Source organism: Carcharodon carcharias, chromosome 19 (assembly GCF_017639515.1).
Source record: "Carcharodon carcharias isolate sCarCar2 chromosome 19, sCarCar2.pri, whole genome shotgun sequence".
NCBI classification, from domain to species: Eukaryota; Metazoa; Chordata; class Chondrichthyes; order Lamniformes; family Lamnidae; genus Carcharodon; species Carcharodon carcharias.
Window position 1 is genome coordinate 113,214,299 of NC_054485.1, and position 21,529 is coordinate 113,235,827.

Sequence of the window (21,529 nt, forward strand, 5' to 3'; positions counted from 1 at the left end):
ACCCTTCTGACTCACCCAGCAATCAAGGTTCTGTACAACGTCGCAGGCTGAAGTTTGAATTATACTCTGCTGTTTGATGTAGTGACTGGCTCTTTATCAACTATCAAAATCCTCTCAATTGCAACTGCACACTCCTGACTCCGTGGGCAGAATTTTGCCCTTGGTGGGTGGGCGGGCCCCACCGGCTCGGTAGCGGGAGGGCACCCGAACTCCGCTGCTGAAACGGGGCCCGCCGTCATTTTGAGTGGGTGGCCAATTAAGACCCGCCCAGCAGCTTGCTCCCTGAGATCATGTGCTGTCTCAGGGAGATGACTGACAGGTAAAAAAACTCCAAAACGAGGAAAATATTAAAATTAACATGTCCCGCTCATGTGACTATGTCACAGGAGATGGGACATGTTAACAAGAAACACATAAACTTTATGAAACTCTTTAAAAACGGACATGAAACCTCATCCCACCAGTGGATGAAGTTTCATGTATAATCAAGAGCCCGCTGGGGCTCCTGGCCTGCCCGCCAGCCTTAAGGTTGGACGGGCAGGGTCTTTAACAATCTTAAGTAGCCTCCCCATGGCCTTAATTGGACATTGACAGGTCGGCGGGCAGACAGCTGATTTCGCTGTCCGCCTGCCTTCCTGAAAATTTAGAGGGACCGGGATGACATCAGGGGTTCCTCCCGACGTCTTCCCGCATCATTTTCCCGTCGGTGAGCGGGCCCCGCCCCCGAATCGCCGATGGGAAAATCCTGTCCCATGTTTTACGTGATGGGTAAAAATGGATTCTGCACAAAGCCTTTGTTTCACCCAAGATGTCCTCAATAGTCACATGACCATGGTAAGCCACAGTACAAAAGAGGCAGCAGTGCACAAAAGCATTTCCCCAAACATCATCTCAGCTAATTTAAACACTCCCCAATAGCAATTTCCAGCCACAATCCCAGATGTGATGAGGTGCAACCCATCTGGCTAATACGAGCGCCACCTCTCCCAGAGCTGGTCCCGAAGTCCTCCCTCCTGCACCATCTCTCCAGCCATGCATTCATCTGCAATATACTTTTATTTCTGTACTCACTAGCGAGTGGCACTGGGTGAAATCCAGAGATTACTACCTCTGAGCTCCTACTCCATCCTTTCTTTCCTAGTTCCTTAAAATGTGCCTGTCGGTCCTCATTGCTCTTGTTACCTATGTCACTGGTATCGATATGGAACAGCAGAACTGTATATATATCTCATTGCAGACTCTCTAGCTCCTTCTCGCCCGTCAGAATGCTCTGCAGCCGCTCAATGAGTTTGCAGATGACCCCAAGATACGTATGAAGTAAATTCTCCAGAGGAGCTAGAGAGTCTGCAAAGAGATATATACAGGTTAAGTGAGTGGGCAAAAATTTGGCAGATATAGTTTAATGTGGGGAAATGTAAACTCGTCCATTTCGGCAGTAAGAATGGAAAACCAGTATACTATTTAAATGGAGAGAGATTGCAGAACTCACTGGTACATAGGGATCCAGATGTCCTGGTACATGAATGACCAGGAATAAAGTTTTAAATTGGGGAAAGGCTAATTTGTAATAAGGTGAGATGTGATTTGAAAAAAGTGGACTGGAAACAGCTACTCAAAGGTAAATCGGTGTCAGAGCAGAGGGGCAGCATTGAAGGAGGAGGCAGTGAGATTTCAGAGTAAATATGTTCCCAGAAAGGGAAAGGTTGGGACTGCCAAATCTAAAGCCCCTGGGATGTCAAAGAGTGAGTGCCTACAGAGTAGGCACAAACAGAAAGTTATGTTAAGCACCGAGCTCAATATTGCATAAAGCTTAGAGGAGTACAAAACGTGTGAGGATGAAATTAAAAAGGAAATTAGGAAAAGAAAGAGGGACAAGGGAAAATATTGGGCCGAATCATCCCAGATTTACACTGAGTGCAGTAGCAGCAGGGAAAAAGAATGTTCTACGAGCCGGTTGCAATGGAGGTTTTTCACGCTGTATCATCCCAATCCTGCAGTCCCGGAAACACCCCAGGTCACTGGTGGGCAGACTCTCATTTGCCCAACCCGCCATCACCTCGCTGCTTCCTCAGGCTGGGCGCATTATTTAAAGTGTAGCCGCTTGCACACCTGTCAGTGCTTCCTGCCCAGGACTGCTGCACAGAAGACATGGCCCCAAAAGGCAACAAGACTGCAGACCCCGACTCATTGATGTGTCCTTGGAATGCATTCTGGATGCTGTGGAGGCCTGCCTTGATGTCCTCTGACCCTGCTCTGGACAGAGGCCAGCAAGCAAAGTTACCAATCCAGCATGGGAGGCAGTAGCAGCAGTGGCCAGCACCAACAGCCAGCAAAAGAGGACAGCCACCCAGTGCCCAAAGAGGATGAATGTTTTCATCCATTCTGCCAGGGTAAGTCACTCTTCACTCACACACTCACAAACCCATCCATCATCCACAGGGATCTCAAACCTCAAGGGACAACACCACTAAATCTCACACACCCTCACATCTCCATCAGGCCCATATCCTCACGAGCTCACATCCTCATCCCATCTATGGCTGCGCTTACCACACAAACATTCCACACAGTGCCATGTGTCCAGCTCACACCGTCTCCATCAGTTTTCATTCAGGAGAAGCTGGCTGACCACAGCAGGGAGTGGAGTGGCCCATATTATGCCCATCGCTCACTTTCAGAAGTGTGCCATTGTGCTGACTGGTGAGGACATGGACCGAGCATGCAGCGACAGTGAGATTGGCGACGAACACCCATGTGAGGATCCTGTACCACATCATTCCTCTCTCAATGTAAATGTGAGTGCTCTCTCTCCTGTTTCTAACTCTGCTACCATGCACTAACTTGATTCACAGGGAGCTCTTCCAAGCGACTGACACCCTTGGCCAGCCTGTCCCTCAGCTCCATCCAGGTCCTCGCCTCCAGCAAAGAGGACATCTCTTCCATAGAAGAGCTGGAAATAAGCAGCCTGGAAGACCCATCACAGCACTTACCCATACCCTCCACCAGCGCAGCAACACACCTCAGTGGGACCTAGATCTAGAGCAGGCTCAAGTTCACAGAGGGAAATGGGGCATCTTGACGTCCCTCCAGGAGGGACTTCTCATGGAAGCAAGCCAGGGCTCTTGGGCACCTGAAGGAAGAAGGAGCAGCAGCTGGATGCCCCTGGGTCATCCACTCAGGAATCTCGGAGGCTGCCTTCTCCCTCTGAGTCTCGTTTGCCTGTGACCCCCTCAACCTCACCTTCTGTCACTGCAGAGGGAGCAGCTGGTCTACAGGAGGACGGCCAAAGCAAGCCGGGACCCTCAAGGCCTCGGCTCTTCAGAGGACCCAGGCCAAAGTCCTCAGAGGAAAAACCATTGCACAGACTGTCTCCACCCCTACTGTGGATGTCAGGGCAGCAGCTGGAAGTGTTAGTCCTAGAAAATTTAAGATGTTCTGATCACGTGGTTGCACGGTTGATCACTTTTGTCACTTAATAATCCCCCCCCCCCCCAAACTAGCAGTTCAGCTGCACACAACTGGGCCATGAGTGATTCTGGAGGGAGAAGTGTGTGTGTGTGTGACAGGGCCTTTTGGAGCCTTGTATAAGCATTCTCCCACGCGTGCAGATCCTTTCTCTATCACACTCATCTCAACGTCCTGAGCATTTTCAATGCTGCCTGCTGGACTTCTCTTTCAGTTGTTAATCTGAACTAACCTGAATCTCCACCCACCCATTGATAACACTCCCATGCAGCACCTGTTCCTGCCCAACATGAGTCTTCTTTTACTTTTGGATTTAGAAGCATGGTGCATACAGCAATCAAGTCTTCACACATGGGAACTCCGAGCTGACAGCGTCGAGACCCTGCAAACTTTATCCTTTACTTTATAATGCCCATCCTCCAAAGCCCAACTCTGCAGAGAGTTTTTATATGTTTGTCCTTTGTTTGTCTGTGTCTGTGTGTGTGTGTTTGTGTGTGTCTGTGTGTGTGTCTGTGTGTGTGTGTGTGTGTGTGTGTCTGTGTGTGTCTGTGTGTCTGTGTGTTTGTGTGTGTGTGTGTGTGTTTGTGTGTGTCTGTGTGTGTGTGTGTGTGTGCTGCGGGAGTTCTTTAGGAAGGGATAGATAGTTCCACTTCCCGATTACAATTGTGTGTTAACCAGTACTTGCAACTTGTTAAAAAGAAGTTTAGTTTTATAATAAACAATCGTTCTGAGTTTATTGAAAGAAGCCTGGTTGAAGACTCTTTTATCCTGAGCATCAGTAAGGAAAATAGATGATTGGCTATTTTAGTGAGAAAATTAAACTTTTAAGTTAATTGTATGGCCTGCGGAATAGTGAGGCTGGATGAAACACGCACTCCTCCCATCCTGGATGTAACAGGAAGGTAATTTAAACATGTTATGAGATATCACACAAGGACATGAATGAATATCATCTGTGTTTTAAGGAAAGTAATTCCAGTGTATGAAGCTTGTCTAAGTTATCAGAAATAAAACAAATTATAGAAAAGACTGTCCTGCAACAAGCTTCTGGCTCAGTGGTGATATGTTACTGTTGGGAAATCCTAAAATCACAGCAATGGCCATGAAATACGATCGTTGTGGCATATTCACAAATCAGTGCTGAATGTGTTTCTCTGACATTATTCTGTCCCCTAGGTTAGAGGATGCATCGTTTTGTATGTACATCAATTGGCTGCGTCGGAAAGGAAGTTAGGAGGACTGTGCAGAACCCAGGGATGGGAAAATAGGAAAAAGCTAGAAGCATAATGATGGCAGGTTGGGGGATGTCACTATAAAATGCAAATAGAACTGTCAGCCAAAAATACCAAGGACCTACCGAGTTTTTCACTGCTTGCTTCATTGATTGGTGTAACATATCTTTCAGTGAATGTATTGGCCTGGTCAATCAATGCATCCTTTATTGCCTCATAACCAGTCAGCACTGTGAATTTCTGATATCCGAGACGAATATTATACAAGTTGCCATATTTTTCTGCAAGCTAAACACAGGGGAAAAATCAAATATATTTTTAATATTCTTTGTACATTTAATACATTTGAGCAGTGGCAGCAGAAGTGGTGAACCAAAGAGTATAAAGCAGTGAGAGAGAGTGAGTGAGAGGGAGAGAGAGGACCGAAGTAATGAGAGTATGTATTCAGAGAATTAAAAATGACAATAGAAGGAGTGACATCCTAGGACAGTAGGTATGGGAGTATTGGAGTATTTGCTTTCTATGCTATGGAATGGATTAAACTCAAAGCTGAGAAACTATGGCCCGGATTTTTTGGATGGTGGGGTTTCCCTTCCTGCGATCTGAAGAGCCGGTGTGGAGCAATATCCCCGCGAACACTGAGATATAAACAAAAAACTGCGGATGCTGGAAATCAAAAACAAAAACAGAATTACCTGGAAAAACTCAGCAGGTCTGGCAGCATCTGAGAAGAAAAGAGTTGATGTTTCGAGTCCTCATGACCCTTCCACAGAACTAGAATCCAAGGAAGGGGTGAATATAAGCTGGTTTAAGGTGTGTGTGTGTGTGTGTGTGTGTGTGTGTGTGTGTGGGGTGGGGGGGCGTTGTTGGGGGGGAGTTGGGTGGGGGGAGAAGTGGAGGGGGGTGGTGTGTTTGTAGGGACAAGCAAGCAGTGATAGAAGCAGATCATCAAAAGATGACACAGACAAAAGAACACATAGGTGTTGAAGTTGGTGATATTATCTAAACGAATGTGCTAATTAAGAATGGATGGTACGGCATTGAAGGTATAGCTCTAGTGAGGGTGGGGGGAGCATAAAAGATATAAAAATATTTAAAAATAATGGAAATAGGTGGGAAAAGAAAAATCTATATAATTTATTGGAAAAAACAAAAGGAAGGGGGAAGAAAGAGAAAGGGGGTGGGGCTGGACGAGGGAGTTCAAGACCTAAAGTTGTTGAATTCAATATTCAGTCCGGAAGGCTGTAAAGTGCCTAGTCGGAAGATGAGGTGTTGTTCCTCCAGTTTGCGTTGGGCTTCACTGGAACAATGCAGCAAGCCAAGGACAGACATGTGGGCAAGAGAGCAGGGTGGAGTGTTAAAATGGCAAGCAACAGGGAGGTTTGGATCATTCTTGCAGACAGACCGCAGGTGTTCTGCAAAGCGGTCGCCCAGTTTACGTTTGGTCTCTCCAATGTAGCGGAGACCACATTGGGAGCAAAAAATGCAGTAGACGAAGTTGGGGGAAATGCAAGTGAAATGCTGCTTCACTTGAAAGGAGTGTTTGGGCCCTTGGACGGTGATGAGAGAGGAAGTGAAGGGGCAGGGGTTACATCTTTTGCGTGGGCATGGGGAGGTGCCATAGGAGAGGGTTGAGGAGTAGGGGGTGATGGAGGAGTGGACCAGGGTGTCCCGGAGGGAGCAATCCCTACGGAATGCCGATAAGGGGGGTGAAGGGAAGATGTGTTTGGTGGTGGCATCATGCTGGAGTTGGCGGAAATGGCGGAGGATGATCCTTTGAATGCGGAGGCTGGTGGGGTGATAAGTGAGGACAAGGGGGACCCTATCATGTTTCTGGGAGGGAGGAGAAGGCGTGAGGGCAGATGCGCGGGAGATGGGCCGGACACGGTTGAGGGCCCTGTCAACGACCGTGGGTGGAAAGCCTCGGTTAAGGAAGAAGGAGGACATGTCAGAGGAACTGTTTTTGAAGGTAGCATCATCAGAACAGATGCGACGGAGGCGAAGGAACTGAGAGAATGGGATGGAGTCCTTACAGGAAGCGGGGTGTGAGGAGCTGTAGTCGAGGTAGCTATGGGAGTCGGTAGGCTTGTAATGGATATTGGTGGACAGTCTATCACCAGAGATTGAGACAAAGAGGTCAAGGAAGGGAAGGGAAGTGTCAGAGATGGACCACGTGAAAATGATGGAGGGCTGGAGATTGGATGCAAAATTAATACATTTTTCCAAGTCCCGATGAGAGCATGAAGCAGCACCAAAGTAATCATCGAGAAAGAGTTGTGGAAGGGGGCCGGAGTAGGACTGCAACAAGGAATGTTCCACATCCCCCATAAAGAGACAGGCATAGCTGGGGCCCATGCGGGTACCCATAGCCACACCTTTTATTTGGAAGAAGTGAAAGGAGTTGAAGGAGAAATTGTTCAGTGTGAGAACAAGTTTAGCCAGACGGAGGAGAGTGGTGTGGATGGGGATTGTTCGGGCCTCTGTTCAAGGAAGAAACTAAGGGCCCTCAGACCATCCTGGTGGGGGATGAAGGTGTAGAGGGATTGGACGTGCATGGTGAAGAGGAAGCGGTTGGGGCCAGGGAACTGGAAATTGTTGATGTGACGTAAGGTGTCAGAGGAATCACAGATGTAGGTGGGAAGCGACTAGACAAGGGGAGAGAGAAGGGACTCAAGATAACGGGAAATGAGTTCCATGGGGTAGGAGCAAGCTGACACGATTGGTCTACCGGGACAGTTCTGTTTGTGGATTTTGGGTAGGAGGTAGAAGCGGGCTGTCCGAGGTTGGACGACTATCAGATTGGAAGCTGTGGAAGGAAGATCCCCAGAGGAGATGAGGTCAGTGACAGTCCTGGAAACAATGCCTTGATGTTCAGTGGTGGGGTCATGTTCCAGGGAGCGGTAGGAGGAAGTGTCTGTGAGTTGACGCTCAGCCTCCGCGAGGTAGAGGTCAGTGCGCCAGACAACAACAGCACCACCCTTGTCAGCGGGTTTGATGACAATGTCAGAGTTGGACCTGAGAGAACGGAGTGCAGTAAGTTCAGAGAGAGAGAGATTAGAATGGGTGAGAGGAGCAGACAAATTGAGACGACTAATGTCGCGCCGACAGTTCTCAATGAAAAGATCAAGAGAAGGTAAGAATCCAGATGAAGGGGTCCGGGTGGAGGGAGAATATTGGAGGTGGGTAAAAGGATCGGTTTAACAGGGAGGGGACTCCTGCCCAAAGAAGTGAGCCCGGAGACAAAGACGGCGGAAGAAGAGTTCAGCATCGTGCCGAGCCCGAAATTCATTGAGGTGAGGGTGAAACTAAGTCCTTTGCTAAGCACTGAACGTTCAGCGTCGGAGAGGGGAAGGTCAGGGGGTATAGTGAATACACGGCTGGGGCTGGGATTGGAAGATGAGGTGGGGACGGAGGGACAGGCAGGGCTGGAGTGTCCTAGATGGATGTTGGTGTCGATGAATTGTTGGAGCTGGCGTTCCTTAGCACTTGAGAGAAAGAGAAAAAGTTTCTTGTTGAGGCGTCGGATGAGCCGAAGAATAAAATGAAACTGGGGGCACGCGCAGCTTTTAAAAAGGGTGTAGCGGTGCTGCTGGAGGGAGAGGTCGAGTGCGTTCATATGGCGGCGCATGGCACTGAGTGTGGATCTCAGAATGTGACGGGAACAGCAGTCCGAGAAACGTTTTATGTCCCGGAGATACCTGTAATCCTGGGTGGGTTCGAAACATGAGGGGTGGAATTTCAGTTGAAATCCACATGGGGTAAGTTGGAGACGGAGACAGTCACTGAGAAAGGAGATATGGCTGTGAAAGCAGGTTTTAGTAAACACCTTGTCAAACACCAGGAGAGAAATGGAAAGCAAGGAAGGTGAACAAGGCAAAAGAGAGATACGGATATCTTGTAGAGGGGTGAAATATAAGCTGGTTTAAGGTGGGGGGAGAGAAGTGGAGGGGGCGAGTGGTTGTAGGGACAAACAAGCAGTGATAGGAGCAGATAATCAAAAGATGTCACAGACAAAAGAACACAGGTGTTGAAGTTGGTGATATTATCTAAACGAATGTGCTAATTAAGAATGGATGGCAGGGCACTCAAGGTATAGCTCTAGTGGGGATTCACCTAGTTCTGTTGAAGGGTCATGAGGACTCGAAACGTCAACTATTTTTTTTCTCCACCGATGCTGCCAGACCTGCTGAGTTTTTCCAGGTAATTCTGTTTTTGTTTTGGATTTCCAGCATCCGCAGTGTTTTGTTTTTATCTCAGTGTTTGCGGGGATATTGCTCCACCCCAGCTCTTCAGATCACAGGAAGGGAAACCCCACCATCCAAAAAATCCTGGCCATAGTTTCTCAGCTTTGAATTTAATCCAGTTCCATAGCTTTCAAAGCAAATACTCCAATATTCCCATACCTACTGTCCTGGGATGTCACTCCTTCTATTGTCATTTTTAATTCTCTGAATACATACTCTCATTACTTCGGTCCCCTCTCTCCCTCTCACACACTCTCACTGCTTTATACTCTTTGGTTTGCCACTTCTGCTGCCACTGCTCAAATGTATTAAATGTACAAAGAATATTAAAAATATATTTGATTTTTCCCCTGTGTTTAGCTTGCAGAAAAATATAGCAACTTGTATAATATTCGTCTCGGATATCAGAAATTCACAGTCCTGACTGGTTATGAGGCAATAAAGGATGCATTGATTGACCAGGCCAATACATTCACTGAAAGATATGTTACACCAACCAATGAAGCAGGCAGTGAAAAACTCGGTAGGTCCTTGGTATTTTTGGCTGACAGTTCTCTTTGCATTTTATAGTGACATCCCCCAACCTGCCATCATTATGCTTCTAGCTTTTTCCTATTTTCCCATCCCTGGGTTCTGCACAGTCCTCCTAACTTCCTTTCCGACGCAGCCAATTGATGTACATACAAAACGATGCATCCTCTAACCTAGGGGACAGAATAATGTCAGAGAAACACATTCAGCACTGATTTGTGAATATGCCACAACGATCGTATTTCATGGCCATTTTAGGATTTTATGTGATTTTTCATGTGATTTTAGGATTTTCCAACAGTAACATATCACCACTGAGCCAGAAGCTCGTTGCAGGACAGTCTTTTCTATATTTTTTTTTTATTTCTGACAACTTAGACAAGCTTCATACACTGGAATTACTTTCCTTAAAACACAGATGATATTCCTTCATGTCCTTGTGTGATATCTCATAACATGTTTAATTACCTTCCTGTTACATCCGGGATGGGAGGAGTGCGTGTTTCATCCAGCCTCACTGGCCATACAATTAATTTACAAGTTTAATTTTCTCACTAAAATAGCCAATCATCTATTTTCCTTACTGATGCCCAGAATAAAAGAGTCTTCAACCAGGCTTCTTTCAATAAACTCAGAACGATTGTTTACTATAAAACTAAACTTCTTTTTAACAAGTTGCAAGTACTGGTTAACACACAATTGTAATCGGGAAGTGGAACTATCTATCCCTTCCTAAAGAATTCCTGCAGCACATACACACACACATACAGACACAAACACACACACACACACACAGACACACACACACACAGACACACACACACACACAGACACACACACACACACAGACACAAACACACACACACAGACACACACACACACACACAGACAAACAAAGGGCAAACATATAAAAACTCTCTGCAGAGATGGGCTTTGGAGGGTGGGCATTATAAAATAAAGGATAAAGTTTGCAGGTTCTCGACGCTGTCAACTCGGAGTTCCCATGTGTGAAGACGGGTCGCTGGTCCTGGTGGACGCCTGGAAGTTCTTACCAACTGGTCTCGGCTTTACAGGTCTAAATGCAGACCAGTTACACTCAGATGAGGGTTCTCTGGCTACAGGTTGATATCCATACAATTGCCGACAATGCAGAGAGAGCGAGCCAGTCAGGGTAGCCTTCCTTCATCAGCTTGTTCCCCAGCAAGACTGCCTTCAAAACCAGCAGGTTCACAACCTAAGTTTTTTTATCTCTCTCCCGTGTGATTTTCAGCAAGTTATCAACCTTCCTTTTCAATTTTTTCCTCCATCAATTAGTGATTGCAGTTCAAAATAAACAACCAAATCTTTCTCAAGTACCGTAAGGGTCAGATGATTTCTCAGACGAGGCCTGCTTACTGACAGCTCCAAGGTGAACTTATCACCTTTTAAAAAAGAAAACCCAGGTTAACATCCAGATGTCCAGATAATACCAAGTCCTTCCAGTTTGTAAAAGAAAAATGCAGTCATGAGAGATATGATTCTAACATTTCTCAACATTACTCGTTACTCTGGCCTTCCATAAAACATGGTTTTCTTAGTAGTTTTCGCATGGCTCAGAATACTGAGATGAAATTGCTTCTTGCTGACAGATAACAATACCTAATGTGCTCACCTAATGACTTCTAATAGCTCCAATGACATTCTTTAACTTGCTGGGATAAGATTCCTTGAAACATTGGGATAACATTTCTCAATTTTCTGGGAAGGCACTCCTTAACGTCTTAGGGTAACATTCCTTCATGTAGAAACTTGAAAAATTTACAGCACTGAAGGCCATTCAGCTCCTCATATCTGTCCAGCCAAAGAAAGTTATTCAGCCTAACACTGCCTAAGCCATAGTCCTGTAGGTTACAACATTTCAAGTACTTATCGAAGTGTATTTTAAATGCAGCAAGGTTTCCTGCCTCCACCACCTTGTCAGGCAGTGAGTTCCAGACCTCCAGCACTCTTTGGGTGAGAAACCTCCGGAGTTCCACTCTAATCCTTAAACAGATTACATTAAATTTCTGCCCTCTGATTATTGATTTCCCTGCTAAAGGAAATAGGTGCTACCTATCCACTCTATCAAGGCCCCTCATAAGTTTATACATGTCCATTAAATCTCCTCTGAGGCTCCTCTGTTCCAAAGAAAACAACCCCAGCTGATCTTACTTGCCAATAAGCAGAATTTTCTGTGCCCGCTGGTGTCAGGCGTCATGGCGGGCATGAGCGGACAATATGGCGGGAAGGCCGAAAATCGGTTTCACGAGGTTGTGAAACCAGTTTGCAATCGTCTGTTGTGCCTGTCAATGGCGGGCCGCATTTCCCACCGCCGCACGTCAGGAACTTCATTGTAATACGTCTGCATATCATTATAAGCCCAGCTCACCGGAATCATCCCCCCCAACATCAAATTTACTGCCCACATCAGCAGGAAAACACGTCGGTGCAGAACACGTCTTGACAAGTGTGACGTGCAGGAGTCAGGATTTACCCACCAGGGCCTTGCTCACATCGTGGACATTCAAGGAGCAGAAGATGCTGGACCCCGACAGCCACGGGAACCTGGAGGAACGTCCACGACTTGCTGGGTGGATTCTCATGGACATGATTCCACTGCAAAGCAGCTCACGGAGGGTGCAAAATCACTGTTGGGGACTGTTTCGGGACTTCAGTGTCTTGGCCATGTTCTGCTACGAATGATCATTGAGGGGGTGGAGAGGAAGATCCAGCTGTGAGTGGCAGAGGAAGGTCTAGGTGCGAGTGGGAGAGGAAGATGTACCAAGAGGGTGCAGAGGAAGGTCTAGGTGCAAGTAGCAGAGGAAGATGTACCAAGAGGGTGCGGAGGAAGGTCTAGGTGCGAGTGGGAGAGGAAGATGTACCAAGAGGGTGCGGAGGAAGGTCTAGGTGCGAGTGGGAGAGGAAGATGTATCAAGAGGGTGCGGAGGAAGGTCTAGGTGCGAGTGGGAGAGGAAGATGTACCAAGAGGGTGCGGAGGAAGGTCTAGGTGCGAGTGGGAGAGGAAGATGTACAGAGCAAGTAGAGAGGAAGGTCTAGGTTTTACTTTTTCTTTATTCACTCATGGGAGTCTGTCGGTGGTGGAGGGAGTGAATGTTTGTGGATGGGGTACCAATCAAGTAGGCGGCTTTGTCCTGGATGGTGTCAATCTTCTTGAGTTTTGTGGGAGCTGCACTCATCCAGGCAAGTGGGGAGTATTCCATCACACTCCTGACATGTGCCTTGTAGATATGGTTGACAGGCTTTGGGGAGTCAGGAGGTGAGTTACTCGCCACAGGATTCCCAGTATCTGACCTGTTCTTGTAGCCACAGGATTTATATGGCTAGTCCGGTTCAGTTTCTGGGAGTAGAAGGTGTGTTAAGGGTGGGGGGTGTGGGGTGGAGTTTGGGAGTGGGAGAAGAAAGGTGTCGGTGGATGTGAAGATGGGAGGTGGGGAGGGATTATGGGGGAGGGAGAAATGGGGGAAACTGGGGTAGGTAGGTCTAAGTGGAGAGGAAGGTTTAAAGGAAGAAATTCAGATTGGGGAAGGAGTTCAGGGGGAGGAAGGAGTTCAGGGAGAGGAAGGTGTAAGGGAAGGAATTCGGATTGGGGAAGGAGTTCAGGGGGAGGAAGGAATTCAGGGGGAGGGAGGAGTTCAGGGGGAGGGAGGAGTTCAGAGAGCGGGAGGAGTAAGGGTGGGGTGAGGATGTTCAGGTGAACGTGCAAGGGAGGGATCTGTGGAGTTGATAACTGCCTCCTGAAGAGCGAAATGAGGGTGGGCATGGTATGAGGGAATGGTAACACTGAGAGAGGGCAGAGTGAGCCGTGAAGGTGGGAGGGTGAGGGTTCAACAGTATCAGTAGAAGGGGCAGTTAGTGGGGTGGAGGCAGATATGGATCCTGAGGGTAGGATAGAGGAGATCGGGTGGTCAGTGTGGATGGGGGTGGGATTTTCAGAAAGGTAGGGAACGTGCACGCTCGCCTGGACATCCCCGGAAGAAAAGGGTTCTGGCTGGTTGGTGATAATTGGCAGTGGAAGGTGATGCCGGGGGGGTCAACAGTGATGGGGGAAAAGACATGGGTGACTGGGGGAGGGGAAAGGACAGGGGAGCTAAAAATGAATGCACCATGCTTCTAAATCCAAAAGTAAAAGAAGAATCATGTTGGGCAGGAACAGGTGCTGCATGGGAGTGTGATCAATGGGTGGTTGGAGATTCAGGTCAGTTCAGATTAACAACTGAAAGAGAACGGCAGCAGGCAGCATTGAAAATGCTCAGGACATTGAGATGAGTGTGATAGAGAAAGGATCTGCATGCGTGGGAGAATGCTTATACAAGGCTCCAAAAGGCCCTGTCACACACACACACACTTCTCCCTCCAGAATCACTCGTGGGCCAGCTGTGTGCAGCTGAACTGCTAGTTGGGGGGGGGGGGTGGCGGAGATGTAGTGGGAGGACTCGCGAAGCCTGTCAATGAAGCTGAAAGACACCATTATACATTATTCAGTGAAAGTGAATATATTTTCAGATTATGAAGTGACAAAATGTGATCAACCGTGCAACCACGTGATCAGAACATCTTAAATTTTCTAGGACTAACACTTCCAGCTGCTGCCCTGACATCCGCAGTAGGGGTGGAGACAGCCTGTGCAATGGTTTTGCCTCTGAGGACTTTGGCCTGGGTCCTCTGAAGAGCTGAGGCCTTGAGGGTCCCAGCTTGCTTTGGCTGTCCTCCTGTAGACCAGCTGCTCCCTCTGCAGTGACAGAAGGTGAGGTTGAGGGGGTCACAGGCAAACGCGACTCAAATGGAGAAGGCAGCCTCCGAGATTCCTGAGTGGATGACCCAGGGGCATCCAGCTGCTGCTCCTTCTTCCTTCAGGTGCCCAAGAGCCCTGGCTTGCTTCCATGAGAAGTCCCTCCTGGAGGGACGTCAAGATGCCCTGTTTCCCTCTGTGAACTTGAGCCTGCTCTAGATCTAGGTCCCACTGAGATGTGTTGCTGCGCTGGTGGAGGGTATGGGTAAGTGCTGTGACGGGTCTTCCAGGCTGCTTATTTCCAGCTCTTCTATGGAAGAGATGTCCTCTTTGCTGGAGGTGAAGATCTGGATGGAACTGAAGGCCAGGCTTGCTGAGGGTGTCAGTCGCTTGGAAGAGCTCCCTGTGAATCAAGTTAGTGCGTGGCAGCAGAGTTAGAAACAGGAGAGAGAGCACTCACATTTACATTGAGAGAGGAATGATGTGGTACAGGATCCTCACATGGGTGTTCGTCGCCAATCTCACTGTCGCTGCATGCTCGGTCCATGTCCTCACCAGTCAGCACAATGGCACACTTCTGAAAGTGAGCGATGGGCATAATATGGGCCACTCCACCTCCCTGCTGTGGTCAGCCAGCTTCTCCTGAATGAAAACTGATGGAGATGGTGTGAGCTGGACACATGGCACTGTGTGGAATGTTTGTATGGTGAGCGCAGCCATGGATGGGATGAGGATGTGAGCTCATGAGGATATGGGCCTGATGGAGATGTGAGGGTGTGTGAGATTTAGTGGTGTTGTCCCTTGAGGTTTGAGATCCCTGTGGATGATGGATGGGTTTGTGAGTGTGTGAGTGAAGAGTGACTTACCCTGGCAGAACGGATGAGACCATTCATCCTCTTTGGGCACTGGGTGGCTGTCCTCTTTTGCTGGCTGTTGGTGCTGGCCACTGCTGCTACTGTCTCCCATGCTGGATTGGTAACTTTGCTTGCTGGCCTCTGTCCAGAGCAGGGTCAGAGGACATCAAGGCAGGCCTCCACAGCATCCAGAATGCATTCCAAGGCCACATCAATGAGTCGGGGTCTGCAGACTTGTTGCCTTTTGGGGCCATGTCTTCTGTGCAGCAGTCCTGGGCAGGAAGCACTGACAGGTGTGCAAGCGGCTACACTTTAAATAATGCGCCCAGCCTGAGGAAGCAGCGAGGTGATGGCGGGTTGGGCAAATGAGAGTCTGCCCACCAGCGACCCGGGGTGTTTCCGGGACTGCAGGATTGGGATGATACAGCGTGAAAAACCTCCATTGCAACCGGCTCATCGAACATTCTTTTTCCCTGGCAGCATCGGCGGTGTCCGCCGATGCTGCCAGACCTGCTGAGTTTTTCCAGGTAATTCTGTTTTTGTTTTGGATTTCCAGCATCCGCAGTTTTTTTGTTTTTTTGTTTTTTTTTATTCTTTTTCCCTGCTGCTACTGCACTCAGTGTAAATCTGGGACGATTCAGCCCAATATTTTCCCTTGTCCCTTCTTTCTTTTCCTAATTTCCTTTTTACTTTCATCCTCACATGTTTTCTACTCCTCTAGGCTTTGTGCAATATTGAGCTCGGTACTTAACATAACTTTCTGTTTGTGCCTACTCTGTAGGCACTCACTCTTTGACATCCCAGGGGCTTTAGATTTGGCAGTCCCAACCTTTCCCTTTCTGGGAACATATTTACTCTGAAATCTCACTGTCTCCTCCTTCAATGCTGCCCCTCTGCTCTGACACCGATTTACCTTTGAGTGGCTGTTTCCAGTCCACTTTTTCCAAATCACATCTCACCTTATTACAAATTAGCCTTTCCCCAATTTAAAACTTTATTCCTGGTCATTCATGTACCAGGACATCCGGATCCCTATGTACCAGTGAGTTCTGCAATCTCTCTCCATTTAAATAGTATACTGGTTTTCCATTCTTACTGCCGAAATGGACGAGTTTACATTTCCCCACATTAAACTATATCTGCCAAATTTTTGCCCACTCACTTAACCTGTATATATCTCTTTGCAGACTCTCTAGCTCCTCTGGAGAATTTACTTCATACGTATCTTGGGGTCATCTGCAAACTCATTGAGCGGCTGCAGAGCATTCTGACGGGCGAGGAGGAGCTAGAGAGTCTGCAATGAGATATATATACAGTTCTGCTGTTCCATATCGATACCAGTGACATAGGTAACAAGAGCAATGAGGACCGACAGGCACATTTTAAGGAACTAGGAAAGAAATGATGGAGTAGGAGCTCAGAGGTAGTAATCTCTGGATTTCACCCAGTGCCACTCGCTAGTGAGTACAGAAATAAAAGTATATTGCAGATGAATGCATGGCTGGAGAGATGGTGCAGGAGGGCGGACTTCGGGACCAGCTCTGGGAGAGGTGGCGCTCGTATTAGCCAGATGGGTTGCACCTCATCACATCTGAGATTGTGGCTGGAAATTGCTATTGGGGAGTGTTTAAATTAGCTGAAATGATGTTTGGGGAAATGCTTTTGTGCACTGCTGCCTCTTTTGTACTGTGGCTTACCATGGTCATGTGACTATTGAGGACATCTTGGGTGAAACAAAGGCTTTGTGCAAATCCATTTTTACCCATCACGTAAAACACGGGACAGGATTTTCCCATCGGCGATTTGGGGGCGGGGCCCGCTCACCGACGTGAAAATGATGCGGGAAGACGTCGGGAGGAACCCCTGATGTCATCCCGGTCCCTCTAAATTTTCAGGAAGGCGGGCGGACAGCGAAATCAGCTGTCTGCCCGCCGACCTATCAATATCCAATTAAGGCCATGGGGAGGCTACTTAAGATTGTTAAAGACCCTGCCCGTCCAACCTTAAGGCTGGTGGGCAGGCCAGGAGCCCCAGCGGGCTCTTGATTATACATGAAACTTTATCCACTGGTGGGATGAGGTTTCATGTCCGTTTTTAAAAAGTTTCATAAAGTTTATGTGTTTCTTATTAACATGTCCCATCTCCTGTGACACTGTCACATGAGCGGGACTGTTAATTTTAATATTTTTCTAGTTTTGGAGTTTTTTTACCTGTCAGTCATCTCCCTGAGACAGAGTATAATTAAAACTTTAGCCTGTGACCTTGTACAGAACCTTGATTGCTGGGTGAGTCAGAAGGGTTTGAAAATTACAGTACCGACTCCGATGGAGATGAAGGGAGATGTGAAAATGAATTGGAAATTCTTTCGGTTTCAATGGGAGAACTAAGAAATTGAAACAGAGTGTGGCATCAAAGAGCCCTAACAAACCTTAAGTCAAAGGGAATCGGGGGAAAACTCTCCAGTGGTTGGAGTCATGCATAGCACAAAGAAAGATGGTTGTGATTGTTGGAGGTCACTCATCTCAGCTCCAGGACATCACTGCAGGAATTCTTCAGGGTAGTGTCCTCGGCCCAACCATCTTCAGCTGCTTCATCAATTACCTTCCTTCCATCATAAGGTCAGAAGTGGGAATATTCGCTGATCATTGTACAATGTTCAGTACCATTCATGACTCCTAGGTACATGTCCAAATGCAGCAAGACCTGGACAATTTCCAGGCTTGGGCTGACAAATGGCAAGTAACATTTGCACCATAGAAGTGTCAGGCAATCACCATCTCCAACAAGAGAGAATCAAGCCATCGCCCCTTGATGTTCAATGGCATTACCGTCACTGAATCCCCCACTATCAACATCCGCAGGTTACTATTGACCAGAAACTGAACTGCACTAGCCATATAACTCCTGTGGCTACAAGAGCAGGTCAGAGGATAGGAATAGTGTGACGAGTAACCCATCTCCTGACTCATCAAAGCCTGTCCACTATCTACAAGGCACAAGTCAGGAGTGTGATGGAATACTCCCCTCTTGCCTGGATGAGTGCAGCTCCCACAACACTCAAGAAGCTTGACACCATCCAGGACAAAGCAGCCCGCTGGATTGGCACCACATCCTCAAACATTCACTCCCTCCACCACTGACACACAGTAGCAGCAGTGTGTACCATCTACAACATGCACTGCAGGAATTCACCAAGGCTCCTTCAACAGCACCTTCCAAACCCACGACCACTCCCATCTAGAAGGACAAGGGCAGCAGATAGATTGGAACACCTTCAATCAATTCACCATCCTGACTTTGAATATATCGCCATTCCTTCACTGTCACTGGGTCAAAATCCTGGAACTCCCTCCCTAACAGTACTGTGAGAGCGCCTACAGCACATGGATTGCAGTGGTTCAAGAAGGCTGCTCACCACCACTTTCTCAAGGACAACTGGGGATGGACAATAAATGCTGGCCCAGCCAGTGAAGCCCACATCCCATGAATGAATTTTTAAAAAATCCCCTGTCACTACTGCTTTTCCAGTCTTCCTCCTGCAGCTCCATCCCCCCAAACTCCCCGCCAACCCCACTAGCCCCTAGAGTGTTGAGGCATCTATGGTACTGTGGACTGGCTTGTAATACCCAGAGGAACTATGAGTTGAATTTTCTTCACTTAAAGGGTTGTGAATCTTTGGAATTCTCTCCCCTAGAGGATTGTGTGCATGCTATCGTTGAGTATATGTGAGGCTGAGATAGACAGATTTTTAATCTCACAGGCAATCCATGGATATGGTGAGCAGCCATGAAAGTGCAGTTGAAGCATAAGACCAGCCATGATCATGTTGAATGGTAGAGCAGACTCAACAGGCTGTATGGTCAACTCCTGCTCCTATCAGATCTCAGAATAGGTTTGTTATTTAGTCACAAGAGTGTGGGTTCTTACCCGAGGAAACAGATTAAATGTTTATTTCTGGTACAATTGTAGGTATAATTTTCTCTGAAGGTGAATTGTGGAGACAAATGCGCAGATTCACATTAACAACTCTCCGTGATTTTGGAATGGGCAAGAAATCAATTGAAGAGAAAATCATTGAAGAAGTGGGATTCCTGGTCAATGTATTCAAATCTTACAATGGTGAGTTTAACCATTTTAATTGGCTGAATTGTGATTCACTCGCCACATGTTTCAGATCTCACTCACTTTTAAAGCTGAGAAACCAGATATGGGATCGAGGCTCATGATACAGGGATCAACAAATAGGGAAAAGGGCCAGCGGAGAACAACTACCTATATTTAAACAGCAGCTTAAACATAATGAAATGTCCCAAGGCACTCCACAGGAACAAAATAAAAAAAAATACAAAGCCACATAAGGGGACATAGAGCCAGGTTTTCACCATCGAGGTGGGTAGCTTGAGTCGGGAAATTTCACGGCTTGGTGCACCCACCTCGGGGGAAAGTGCCCCAAATGGCACGAGCTGAGCTCTGGGGGAAGTGTGCAGTATGGAGTCAGGCCCATCACACCCAGACGCAGATTAGAAATGGATACAGGAGCTGCTGAGTGCTGAGGCAGGCTGTTAACAGACCCACCTCAGTTCTCTGGGACTAAGTCACAGTTGTTTTGTTAAATATTAGGCCCTCTAGCTCTCCCCCTTCACACCCCTTCAAACGCCCCAACCACTCCCCATGCCACATGCATGACAAATAATGCCATCCATGCCCCCCACCAGCCCCCAATCACCACTTAAACCCCCCCATTCCAACTCACAGCATTTCCATGCTCATCCACCCAGTAAATACTCTGCATAGAACTAATGAACCCGATAGTAACAAAGGCAAGTGTGAAAATGTAAAAAAAATAGTCATTCATGATTTTCTTTAAAAAGTGCTGCTTCACCAATCTATAAAAGTGTGAATCAACCAGATCATTAGAATATCAGTAACAGAAACTATAAGCACTTGGCACTTTTTTATCTTGTGTCATAAATATTGACCCAATGACAAAATAGATCACAGAAACAAAGCTTGGAAAGCTATCAGTCAAGCATTGTTGCCCTTCTGTGCACCTGTTTCAACAAAGTCACACATAATAAGGCTTGGTTGAGAGTCCCGATTTCAATAAAAACTTTACTTTGTTGAAACACGTGCACAGAAGGGAAAATTTTGCAAGTGACATCTGGCTGTGATTATAGATAATAATGAAACTGGATGACAGCAGTTTTGCTCAGCTGGATGACAGTGGAGAGGCGTTGGAGGAGGATGCTGTTGTCAACCATGTCAAAGGCTGCAGACAGGTTATGAAGACTGAGGAGAATAGTTTACCTTTGTAACTCTCACATAGGATGTCAATGTTGACTTTGACAAGGCTATTGACTTTTCAGTACAACAACACTACAGAATGTTGATAGCAGGGATTCAAACATGCAATTTCGGAAAATATGGGAAGAGGGGCAATAACATATTTGAGGACATTGGGAAAGAAAGGGAGGTTGAAGGAGGGATGTTGGTTTGCAAGAAACGTGGGGTCAATGGCCATGAATTTCCAGCCCCGCTGTGGCGGGTTCCCATGCGGTGAATCCAGCGAGCCATTCAAATGTGCATTAACATTGGCAGAGAAGATCCCACTGGCAGGAGGGGTCGGAAAATTATGGCCAAGGTTTTTTTTTCAGGAGAGGGGCAATGATGATAAATTTAAAGGAATCATTAACATGGGGACCAGGAGGAGAATTCTGGTGGTCAGTAATTTTACGGGAATAGGGTGAAGGGAGTAGGAGGTGGGTCTAGTGGACAAGATGAGGTCAGAGACGGCATGAAAAGAGATAGAAGAGAAACTAGAGAAAGATGTGAGTTCAGGGATTAGGGCAGCCAGGGACTTTAGAGGAGGTTTGGCCAAGTGGACTCATGGAAGGGAGGGATGGAGTAGATGGAGCTGACTGGATGGTTTCCATCATAGTGACAAAGGAATCCATGAGCTCCTCTCACTCATTGTTGGAGGTGAGTTGGAGGCAACAGAAAGATGGATTTCACGTGATAGTTTGCATGGAGAAAAGAAGCCAGCGTTATCTTTGCATTCCAAGATGATCAAGGAATAGTGAGCTGTTTTACCAGATGAGAGTAAGTCCTGATAGTGTGTTAAGTGGTCTAGGCAAATCTGGTGGAGGATGGCTAAAGCAGTTGTCTTCCTTGTCCGCATTCCATGGGCCTGAGAGATTGGAGATGAAGGTCATTTCAGGGGGAATGGGCCAGGCTGAGAGAGTATAATGGTTAATGCAGACTAGCACATCAAAGATGGAGGTGAGGGTCCCATTGAGTTAACCAGTAGCTAAGGAAATGTCATTGGGAATGGAAGGCTGGATAGTTTGGATTTCAGAGTGCAGTTGGAAGTGAATTGGGGGATAGTTTTTTCCAGGGACAGATACAGAAAGAGGTATCGCTAGGGTGAGGATGGCG

At 47.2% G+C, this 21,529-nt stretch overlaps 1 pseudogene; it reads left to right on the forward strand.

The window, feature by feature from the left end:
* The first annotated feature begins 774 nt into the window (after positions 1-774).
* Positions 775-21,529, forward strand: part of LOC121291355 — a 41,972-nt pseudogene continuing 21,217 nt past the window's right edge.